The sequence below is a fragment of the Syzygium oleosum genome, unplaced genomic scaffold (genome assembly GCF_021117445.2).
Source record: "Syzygium oleosum isolate NSW1041296 unplaced genomic scaffold, Sole_v2.1 Sole_v2.27, whole genome shotgun sequence".
NCBI classification, from domain to species: domain Eukaryota; kingdom Viridiplantae; phylum Streptophyta; class Magnoliopsida; order Myrtales; family Myrtaceae; genus Syzygium; species Syzygium oleosum.
Window position 1 is genome coordinate 435,051 of NW_026607511.1, and position 11,537 is coordinate 446,587.

Consider the following 11,537-nt stretch of genomic DNA (forward strand, 5'->3'; position numbering starts at 1 on the left):
AAACTTACCAATCTGGAACAAGAAGGCGTTCAAACCCGAACACCCGGGACCTCTATTCACATAAAGCAGAAGAGGGTCAGCTCCAGGATTCCCGGTAGACTTCACAAAGTAGTAGAAGAACTCAACATCGCCAACACTTATGTACCTGCATCAACCAACATACCCAATCAAGATCACTGAAAAAGTCGAGTCCATCCCTGCATTTTGAAATCGAAGTACAGTCACATTACTAATTCACCCAGTTTCAAGAGTGAGCAGAACCAAACCAGGATACCCGGTAATTCCTTAGCAATACAGCTAGAAAATGCAGAGCCAGAAAGGTACAGAAACAGAGAGAGAATGCAAAAGCAAGTGGAGTTGAGTTTGTTTGGACTGATGGTAGTCATTGTTAGAGAGTTTATGCTAGCATTCCAATCTTGTTGGGAGGAGCCAAACATAGGTCAGCAAAATTCTTTGAAAGGTTTGTCATCTTGCAGTGGGTGTGGGTGTTGTTGTTATGGAAAGTTAGGAGAACCTGCTGACTAAAGTATTATGGGTAGAGAAAATTTTGGTGCAGCCGATGTATGTTGGATAAGTCCATTAAGATGAGTTGACTAATCTGCCCGTGTAATTTTGGTGGGCTTTCTCATCCGCTAAAGAATATAACTTCACTTGCTTGAAGGAAGAACTCTAATACAAAACATTTCCGACATTAGTGTATATGTACAAGAAGATTGAATGGGTTGTGATTAAACATCGATATCAATTTATCTAATATGTGATGAATTTGTGCACACTAAGGGCCCGTTTGGTAACGTGCCAAACAGTGAAAATTTCTGTTCTTTTGTTCCCAGAAATAGTTTGGGAACAGAAATGCGTTTGGTAAACTTTTTGTTCCCGGGCACATTTTTGCAAAAATTTGTGCCCAGAAACAGTTTTGGAAGTGAAACAAGAAGTAAAAAAAAGTTGCTTCTTGTTTCTCGGCACAATTTTGAGAATACGTTTTTGTCTTCTTTTTCTTTTTTGTCTTTTCTTCTTTGTGTTGCTCTTTCCTGGGTTATGGCCGGTCGCCGGCGACTGGCGGCCGACGACTGGCCACAGCCCAGGGCCGGCGAGGGCGTCACGGCCCTCGCCGGCCACCGGCGGAGGCGAGGGTCCCCCTTGCCGGCGAGGGCGAGGGCTGGACCCTCGCCGCCTGGGCGAGGCGGCTCGCCGTCGGTCATGGCGAGGTCGGCCTCGCCCAGATCGGGCGAGGCCGAGCCTCGCCGTGGGTCGCGACGGCGAGGTCGGCTTCGCCGTGGGTCGCGACGGCGAGGCTCGGCCTCGCCAGATCTGGGCGAGGCCGAGCCTCGCCGTCGCGACCCACGGCGAGGCTCGGCCTCGCCCGATCTGGGCGAGGCCGAACTCGCCATGACCGATGGCGAGCCACCTCGCCTAGGCAGCGAGGGTCCAGCCCTCGCCCTCGCCGGGAAGGGGGACCATTACCTCCGCCGGCGGCTGGCGAGGGCCGTGACGCCCTCGCCGGCCCTGGGCTGTGGCCGGTCGCCGGCGACCTGCCATGGCCAAAAAAGAAAATGGTTAGAAAGAAAAAAAAATTAAACAATTCAAAATATTATTAAAATATTATTAATAAAAAGAAATTTTGTGTAGTTACCAAATGCATTTATGTTCTTTTCTACTCTAGGAATAGAAATTTTGGACAGTTTATCAAACGCTTTCAAATGCTCAGAAATTATTATTATTTTTTTTGGTAAGGTAAGTAGTATATAAACTTTTCAACGCGCGACTTGCAAAGAGAAGCCGAACACAAAAACCTCGAACCAGAAGTGACACAAAGAGGTGTCCCGACGGGTGCAAAAGTGTTGCGACTTTGTCAAAAGGAGAACAAGTGCGCAAATAGCTACGGCCTAAACATTAGGCAACTAAGAGAAAGAGACTAATAACAAGCAAACAACAAGAGATCACTCAAAAATGGAGGACGAGATACCCCAATTGGTTTGGGTCCTTCGATTAATGGGAGAGTCTTGAACCGGCTTGAGAGAAAGGCCTTTGTCCCTAACCACCTTGGCAAGGTGATTGCGGAGGGCCGGCAAGTAGAGGGTCCGGTTCCTAAACAGGATATGATTCCGCTCCGTCCAAATAATGTGGCACAAAGCCCCAAAGGCAAAGCGAGCAATGTAGTGATGAAAGTTTGGACCTCCAATAAATCGAGAAGCCCATCGGAGATTTTGTTGCCATGTACCATTTTGCCAAGAAAGGTTGCAATTAGTAGCCCAAAATTGCGCAAGGGTGCGTGTACGAGGACACTCAAAGAAAAGGTGATTTATAGAATCTGGTCTATTGCGGCAATAAGCACAAACACCTTCAGAGATTCTGTGGTAGTTTGCATCGGCAGCCTATTGAGAGACATCACCCACATCAGAAAACCGTGTCTTGGAGCAATGTTGCGGTCCCAAATGAAGGAACTCCAGTAAAGTACTTGTCCTCTATTCCGGATCAAGTCCCAGGCCGAAGAAACCGAAAAGGTTCCCGAAGAATGACCTTGCCAAAGTAGTCGATCACCCGTTTCCGAGTCAAAAAGAGGGAGAGGTTCTGACCAGGAATGGAAAGATTGGAGCACATTAGATTGGTGCCATTCCGAAAAGAAAAAATCCCATACTGAAGCCGTTCTGGAGATGCCCGAACAATAAATATCCCTATCCGAGAAGAGCTTGTAGAGAGGGCCTTTGGTGTGCCAGTAATCAAACCAGAATGAGATGGACCTTCCATTACCAATCTGCCATTTGAAAAGCTCCTGAAATTCCTGGCGGATATCTAAGAAATTATTTCCGGGCACAGAATAAAAAAAAATCATTTCTGTTCAGAAATAGTTCCCGGGCACAGAATGGTATTCATGCGCACCCTAACTATCAATAACTTTACCTGGTACCCAACATCATCAGAGTTATTTACACATTTTGTTCTTCCACATCATTACTCATGTCGCTTTAATCTTGTTGATTATATCCGTTGAACCATCACCCTCGAAAAGAAAAGTATGTAATTTTGGCATTTACTTTACCGCAAGGTCAGAATTGTACTAAAAAATCTTCTATCAGTTTACATTCCAAGATTAGAAAGGCATGTACTGAATAGAAGAGCTAACGGCATAGCTTTCTAAAGTGGGGAGTCTGGACCGCGGAAGGACTTTATAGATGCAATTAGAAACTCAAGGACCCAGTTGAGATAAGTCATGAATTGTAGGGACCAACTGCAAAGTTCCCTTTAGCTGGTGTCTACATTTTTAAAAAAAGTCAGGGGAAAAGTGCCAAAAAAGTCCTAAACCTTTTGCATTGATGCCAATTTAGTCCTAAACCTTTTGCATTGGTGCCAATTTAGTCTTAAACCTTTTTTTGGCGCCAATTGAATCATAAACCTTTTGCATTTGTGCCAATTCAGTCCTAAACCTTTTGTCTTTGTGCCAATTCAGTCCTTCCGGTCAATTTTGGCTGGATTTTGCTGACGTGGACGTCGACCGGCCGGCGGCCGGTCACCGGCGCTGATGTGGACAACTTTAATAATATTTTAATATTTTTTTTGAATTTTTATTAATTTTTTTCTTTTCTTTTTTTTTCTTTCCCCTCCCTCCAGCCGGTCGCCGGACCAGCAACCGGCCAAAGGCCAGAGGCCAATGCTGGCAAGGCTCGCCCACGCCGGCCACTGGCGAGGGCGGCCTCCCGCTAGGCGAGGCTTGTGCTCGCCAGCGATGGCGAAGGCGAGCTTCGCTCAGCCACCGGCGAGGCTTGACCTCGCTAGCTGGCGAGGTTGAGCCTCGCCGGCAGTTGGGCGAGGCACAACCTCATCAGATCTGGTGAGGTCGGGCCTCACCTAGCCATGGCAAGGCTCGCCTTCACCTTTGCTAGCGAGGGCGAGCCTCGCCGGCGGCTGGGCAAGGCACGACCTCGCCGGATTTGGCGAGGTCGGGCCTCGCCCAGCGCGAGGCCCCCCTCTCCAGTGGCCGGCTAGGGCGAGCCTTGCTAGTAGCCGGCGTGGGCGAGCCTCGCTAGCGCCGGCCTCTGACCACCCGCCGGTCCGGCGACCGGCTAGAAGGAGAGGAGAGAAAAAAAAAAGGAAAGAAAAAAAAATTCAAAAAAATTCAAAAAAATATTAAAATATTATTAAAGTTGTCCACGTCAACGCTGGTGACCGGCTGCCGGTCGATTGGCATCCACGTTAGCAAAATCCGGCTAAAATTGACCGGAAGGACTGAATTGGCACAAAGACAAAAGGTTTAGGACTTAATTGGCACCAATGCAAAAGGTTTAGGACTCAATTGGCACCAAAAAAAGGTTAAGGTCTAAATTGGCACCAATGCAAAAGGTTTAGGACTGAATTGTATCAAAAAAAGATTTAAGACTAAATTAGCACCAATGCAAAAGGTTTAGGATTTTTTTGACACTTTTCCCAAAAAGTCAGCAATCTCAGCACCATCATGCATCACCAAATGCTAGAAACAAAGAAATGCTGGTGAGAAAGCAATCAGATATTCCATGTATGGTGCCGCCGGGACACCGTGCCTCCGGTCGCAGACCCTCCTAGATCGCCTCATTTTCATCGCGGTCCGATACAAAGCGTCGCAAAATCAGAACTAACGAAGGAACTCTACTTTCAAATCATCGTGAGAGAGAGAGAGAGAGAGATGACATGAAAGAATCCAAACTGACCCGGTTTCCAGCTTGAAAGGAAGTGTTCCAGGGAACCCAGGAAGTGTCTCCATAATGTACTGAGATGAAGCAGCTAAGGCAGACACCAGCACAAGCAAAATGCACACCCATTTCTTCTCAATATCTTGGCTTCTTGAATTGACCATTGCCTTTTGCCTCGCCATTCTCTCTCTCTCTCTCTCTCTCTCTCTCTCTCTCTCTCTCTCTCTCTCTCTCTCTCTCTCTCTCTCTCTCTCTCTCTCTCTCCCTCGTGCTAATGATACCCCCTAAAACAAGAGGGATAGAGGGGGTTCAAACTAAGATTGAAGAAAAAACGGAAATCTTAAATGGAGCGCATGGATGGGGGGTGCTCTATGCCCGTGTCCGTGGGTTTCTTCTTAAAGAACGTTAGGTGGGAGGCCTGTGAGATGAGTGATGGGGGGTGTATCACAAATCGAATCAGAAGGATCACGCAGAGAATAGAAGAAAATTAAATGATGCACGAGTTTACCCAAGTTCATCCAAGAATAGGGTTACGTCCTGCAAATGGATTCCACTATAATTTAGGTTTACAACCACAGCCACTCATTACAATGATCTCTCATACGAGTAAAATATATATAGAACTTAAAATGGGCCCAAACCCCAAAACCTATCCGAATCCCTTTAATCTCACAACAAACGAGCCAGCAAAACCGATGTTGTTTCGAGGGCGCTGCCCCTGAACCCCTGCCCGCTCACCGGCGAGCGAGGCCGCCGTCCGCTCACCGGGGAGCGGAACCCCCTCTCACTATCCGGTCAACAGGACCCCCGTGTCGGGGGCGCTGCCCCCGAACCCTCGCATTCCGTGCGCAGGGGTTACATGTTGTCGAATCATACTTCGATTTTCCTAAGCTCATGTGGGCGTGCCCGGTATGAGAAATAAGAGTCCTTGAAGTATTCGCCAACTCCAACAATGAGCTAGTCTAACTCCCTTTCAACTCTCCATATTTCTCAGTTTAGCATGCATGAATGTTCAAAATCCAAGCATATGGTTCTAGTTTATGTGACATTGTCAACCATATAATCATATCATCCAATGTGTGTGGAGCTTTTCTAAGCAAAAATTTGCATGCTCACGATACATGCGAGCCCGAACCATATCGACTGTAGTATAACGTGTTGGCGAGATCGACCCGATCCATGTGCTCCGACTAAGTTCGATGACCTTTCGTGTTTGATGGCACTTCTGATGAAAATTATTTCAAGAAGAGTTTTGACAAGGGATGATTGTTCAAAATGTCCTAAACGTTATTATACAGCGACCGATTCAATCCTAAACCTTTCAGTTATGACAATTTAGTCCTAAATCTTTTGAAATTTTGTCAATTTTGTCTCAACTTATTATTTGGATAATTGACCAAAAGGACTATATTAACAAATCGTCAAAATATTTAAAATTAAATTGGCACAATTTAAAGGATTAGAACTGGATTGGCTAACGTACAAAAGGCTTAGGACTTTTTGGATAATTTTCCCATTTTGACAATGTTAAGAATGAGCCCAAGCTAATTTTAACAGAGTGTCCGGTCTCTTTGAACGATTGATCAATCTCCCACCGGGGTGCAACAATCACCTATCCCAAGCTGGCTGACTTCTCTTTGAACGTTTGATCAATCTCCCATCAGGTGCAACAATCACCCATCCCAAGCCGCCCCGACTAATTGTTGAGGATCTAATTCCGTCCTCCTCCACGAGGCGCTCCGAGAGAATGCACGAGGGCGGCGATTCGAACACAGGTCCTGAGCCAAGAAAATCAAGATTCAATTGCCAGTCTCGGGTCATATCTGATGTGAATTCTCCCATCAATCCTACCGGTCTTTGCCTTTATGTTGCATCTGTTCCGCCGCTTCGTTGCCCGTGTGGTCCTTTCCCTAATTTTAGTTTCTTTTAATTAATTATCATTCTAAATTTTGTTACTTTTTCCCCACTTGAAATGTAATAGTAACGTTCCGACCACAAAAAAAATAAAACATGTAATAATAACACAATTTGTGGGGGCCCATTGGTAAAGTTACATATTATAATATTGGCAAAAGGACACTATAAGTGCCATAACTTGTGTACGGAGATCACTTTGGTGCCATAACTTTTTTTTGGATCACTTTGGTATCAAGTCGGAGGAAAAACGATCACTTAAGTGTCATAAGTTTTTTTTCGATCACTTCAGTGCTAAAATTTTTGAAAAACGATAACTTAAGTGCTAAAATTTTTTAAAAACGATCATTTAAGTGCTAAAATTTTTGAAAAACGATCACTTAAGTGCCAATCTCCGGCAAGCCACGTCAGCTTCAGAAATTAATAAAAAAATGCCACGTCGGATTTTCGGCGAAAAATTGTGTACGGCACCGGAGTTGGCACTTAAGTGATCGTTTTTCAAAAATTTTAGCACTAAAGTGATCCAAAAAAAACTTATGGCACCAAAGTGAGCGCCGTACACAAGTTATGGCACTTGTAGTGTTCTTTTGCCTTATAATATTATAACACGTGCTAGCTATGAAATCCGACAATCTTTATATCTAACATTCCACCTAATTACACTTCAAATTTAAAACGTGGAATTGGTAGAGCGGCTTTTATTTTTCAAAATTTTCTTTTCTCTTAGCATTTGGAAAAGTTCACTTTTGATATGAGTTTTACAACAAAAATAATTTAAAACATACACAAATTCGACATACATAAAGTCATCAAGAATTTTTTTGTCCTGATTTCTCAAACCCACGGTCTGTATCGCCTTGCATTTTGATATTTCTGAGGAACAACCGAAAGTACTTTTCTTAAACGAAATATCTAACGAGCCCTTTTAAAATCACAATCACGTCACGAGTTATATGTACACTTCGATTTTTTATTCATTTGATTCAAGATATAACTCTAAACTATACTAACTTCTTTTCTTTCCCATAGCGACACTACATATTTGGTTCACCACTAATAATTCAACATGAAATGCATCACGTTGCAATTTGACATATATTATAGGTGGTTTTTTTTATCGTTTTTATCGATATATGTTACATTTTTAGAGCCCATTGAATGCATAGAATTTTTGTCTGTACGTTTGAATATGATATGCATTGAGAACAATAATGTATCTCCATATCATTTTATTGAGAAATTAAAGCATGGTGGCCAAAATGTGCCACCTAAGTTTTTTTAGGTGGTGGCAAATTACCTAACGGTATTTTGGTTTTTAAACCTAAGCTGAGCATAATTCTGTTCAAATCGCCGTAATATGATTTGGAGAGGTGATTTAAAATTATGTCCACCGCACCATATTGAAATTTAATGGTTTGGTTCGGGGTAGATTTTTTCCCGAACCAAACTAAACTGCAAATTGAATTAATCTTTGTATAGTATAATTCGAATTTTTATTTTTATAGTAGGGGAGATATAAGTAGGTGAGGAAAAACAAGGAAAGGCAGAGAGGGAAAGACTCCAAAAGGGGAAGAAGAAAACTGAAAGAAAGAGACGCGAGTAGGTGAGAAAAATCATATTATTGCAGTGGGTTTCAATTTTTCATGCGAGCCGAACCGTGCTCGCACCTTGGCAACGCGATATGGGGTTGCTTTTGGGCGATAGCAGCATTGTTGCTTCGCTGCCGGCCATCCACATTCGTCGCCCCTCTCTCTAGTCAATTTCTTTTTTTTTTTAATTTCCTGTCCTAAATTGCATTAAGACATGTTATCATATTTGACTACAAAATTAATCATTCTTACCACCTATTTTTGTACATACTATATGTCACACCCCGAAATCTACCAGGATGGGAATGACACGACCGTCCTACCCGAAAGACGCAGCCTCAAACCACCCAAAAGTCCCCACGACAACGCTCTCACTCTATAGGCTACTAACCTGAAATGATTGGGAAAAGAGAGGAGTGAGCAACCACAGCTCAGTAAGCAGTGCGTATCTCTTCTAAGCAGATCGAGCAACCACTATGCATAAAGCCATACCAGAATTTCAAGAGCCAAACTCAAGATATCAAATACATATAGAATCACATAAGAGTTGTTTCATTTCATCAAAGCTTTGTACACGTCACAAATACACATTTTAATCCACCATCACAATTCAAACTATCAATGGTCAAGTCCATTGATCAATCTCTATAAAAACCACGTCAATGGTCCATTCCATTGACTAATCTCAAATCACACATCAATGGTCTATTCCATTGATAAATCTCATATCACATCACATGTCGATAGTCCATTCCATCGACCAATCTATTGCTCAATATCTTACTATGGTCACGATACAAAACCTTGTGACAAGGCTACCAAGATTCCCCCCTTTGCAAGGTCTCCACCTACAAAGCCGGTGGCTCGACCCAGAAGGATATCCTAAACTGGTATGCATACCCCCAAACTCCTCAATGGGTTCACAAGCATATTAAGCATCAAACAATCATCATCCAATATCATAAATCCAATCCAGAATACAATCTCATAAACCAAACAATTAACTTTTCACAACATAGATCATTCACCATTTCTCAAATCATTCATAAACCAATTTCACAAACCAAGTATATGACATTTCACAACTCAACTCAATCACCAAAAATCCTTTTTTTAAAGTATTTCTCAAATCATTTGAGAACTCATTTCTCAAACCATAATACATTTCCAATACCCATTTCAAATCAATATATATACCTCGTTTCGCAACGTCATTCCCAAAACATATCTAAAACCTTTTACAAATACCAAAATATAGTAAATGCTCGATCCATACTTTTATGCAACAAATATGTTCTTTCACAGTTCATATATATCGAGTCTATTTCGCTTTCAAGACATGAGTTTCGAAATTTATAGAAGAGATAACACCACTCACCTGGAATCCCCAAAAATCAAATAACAACGCTCACTTGAACCGACGATTTCGTAATCCTATCAATTAAACGAGAATCGATGTCAAAACCAAGTAAAATACTATGATAACTACGAAATGGCTAAACAATGCTTAAACGCTAACAAGACAACTCAAAGGCGCCCACAAACTGCTCATCCAAAGCGATTATCCAAACTGTCCGCAACGCGGAACTTGAGCGCGAAATTTGATCGCACCATAAATTCCTCCACCGAACCCCGTTTCAAGCGAGCTTATAGTCAATAGAAAGCCCATTGAGAGCACTACAAGAACCCCAACTTGGCTGTCCCAAAATCAAGCCGAAAACCGACGAAAAACGGCCTAAAAGCCACTGGTCGCTCACTGTTCACCTTGCGCGGCCTACTTCAAAAATTCATATTGGGCAAACCGTAAGTTCAAATCAAGATCAATAAAATCTCATGGCTCCACGACACTCTAAACTACCAATTCTATATATATACGCAGCTCAACAACTCAAAAATTGGATTAGGCGGCTTGAATATTACCCAATTCCGAAATTTGAGTCCTAACCCGAAAAATACTCCGATAGAACGAGCGAGAGGCTCGAATACTTACCGGATGTTGCGATACGAAGTAACTCCGGCTTGGCGAGACTCACGTGGCGAGTACGCATCTCTTTCTTCTTCTTCTTCTCTTCTTTCTTTCCTCTCTTTCTTTCCCGATTGTCCTGTAAGCTCTCGATCTTCTCTCTCTCTCTCTAAGCTGTTTTTCCTTTATATAGCTGAAGTCCACTTCTTCTTCTTCTTTTTTTATTCTTTTTGACTTGTCAACTCTTCTTTTCTTTTGTTTTTTTCTTATTTTTGGATAAAAAGTCCAAATATTACACTATACGTTTTTTATGACTGGTTTGTCCTCAAAAAACCAGCAGCGCAGTCTGAACTTGCAGCAAAACTTGGCCAAAGTCGATGTAGGGGCACGTTACAACCGATTTCAAGATGACAAGGGGCAACGTAAAATATAACGGAAACTTCGGGGGGCAAATTACAATCCCAGAAACTTAGAGGACATAATATAAAATGCGCCTGTGCATGGACTTGACATTTGCATCGTACTTAAAAACATCTTTGGAATATGTGTTATTTAATTTCTGGCGGCATTTCGGGTCGATTCTCAGGTTTCCATCCATAAGCTTGATATTTCGACTTGCCATATTCTTTTCTCAATCTAACAATTACGATCTCACACGGTTGAATGAGTTTTAATTTCTTTGACAACAAAGTTAAGCTTGCTGTTGGAATTTAGAAGAGTAAGGTGAATCGATGAACCTATCTTAAAGACTGTGATTTCCTTGACAGAATTCGTGAGCCAATGCAATTAGCTCCGATGTGGACAACTTGTGGATCATCACGTTAACGATTTCCGGCAGCAATTGACTGAAAAGACTACATTGGAATTTTGCGCAAAGGTATTAAGACTACATTGGAATTCCGGACAAGGCTTTAAGACTACATCGACAAAATTGGAAAGTTTAAGACCGATTTAGTAATTTTCCCATAGGTTTGGCATTAGAACAATTAATATGAAATCTCATGTTGAATATGACCACTCTTACAACAATACACCTCATGCTTGGAATTAATGTTTTTGCATTCGGTTTTGACTATAAAGAATTAGCCATGAAAACCGTACGATAAAAAACAATGCTACTTACCATAACATAAAATCCAAAAAATTTGATAGTTACACCAAACAAAACCTGTCTGCACTTCCTCCTCCTCCGTTCAATAATCCGAACGTTAGGTTCGGCTGGCGGATTGAGCCACCGGTGACTCCACCCTACTTTCTCAGCCGCCGGAAGAGCCTGTTTTTCCCACAGGATTTTATATCAATATCACAAAGATAAAAAGAGAATCAGAAAGGAACATGGATGAATCCCCGTGCTGGAAATTGAAGGGCGTTGGAGGATTTGAGAGAAGCAGCAGCCCTCGTTTGACT

General features: G+C 42.5%; 2 long non-coding RNA genes across 2 annotated transcripts; both read right to left on the reverse strand.

Moving 5' to 3' along the window:
• Window positions 1–99: 99 nt before the first annotated feature.
• Window positions 100–773, reverse strand: LOC130135126 (uncharacterized). The gene is made up of 2 exons (XR_008814608.1): window positions 231–773; window positions 100–145 (listed from the first exon to the last, which is right to left on the reverse strand). It is a non-coding gene; the product is annotated as an uncharacterized LOC130135126 (long non-coding RNA).
• Window positions 774–8,069: 7,296 nt separating this feature from the next.
• LOC130135125 (uncharacterized) lies at window positions 8,070–10,291 on the reverse strand. Its single transcript, XR_008814607.1, has 3 exons — window positions 10,201–10,291; window positions 9,546–9,601; window positions 8,070–8,558 (listed from the first exon to the last, which is right to left on the reverse strand). It is a non-coding gene; the product is annotated as an uncharacterized LOC130135125 (long non-coding RNA).
• Window positions 10,292–11,537: the final 1,246 nt, after the last annotated feature.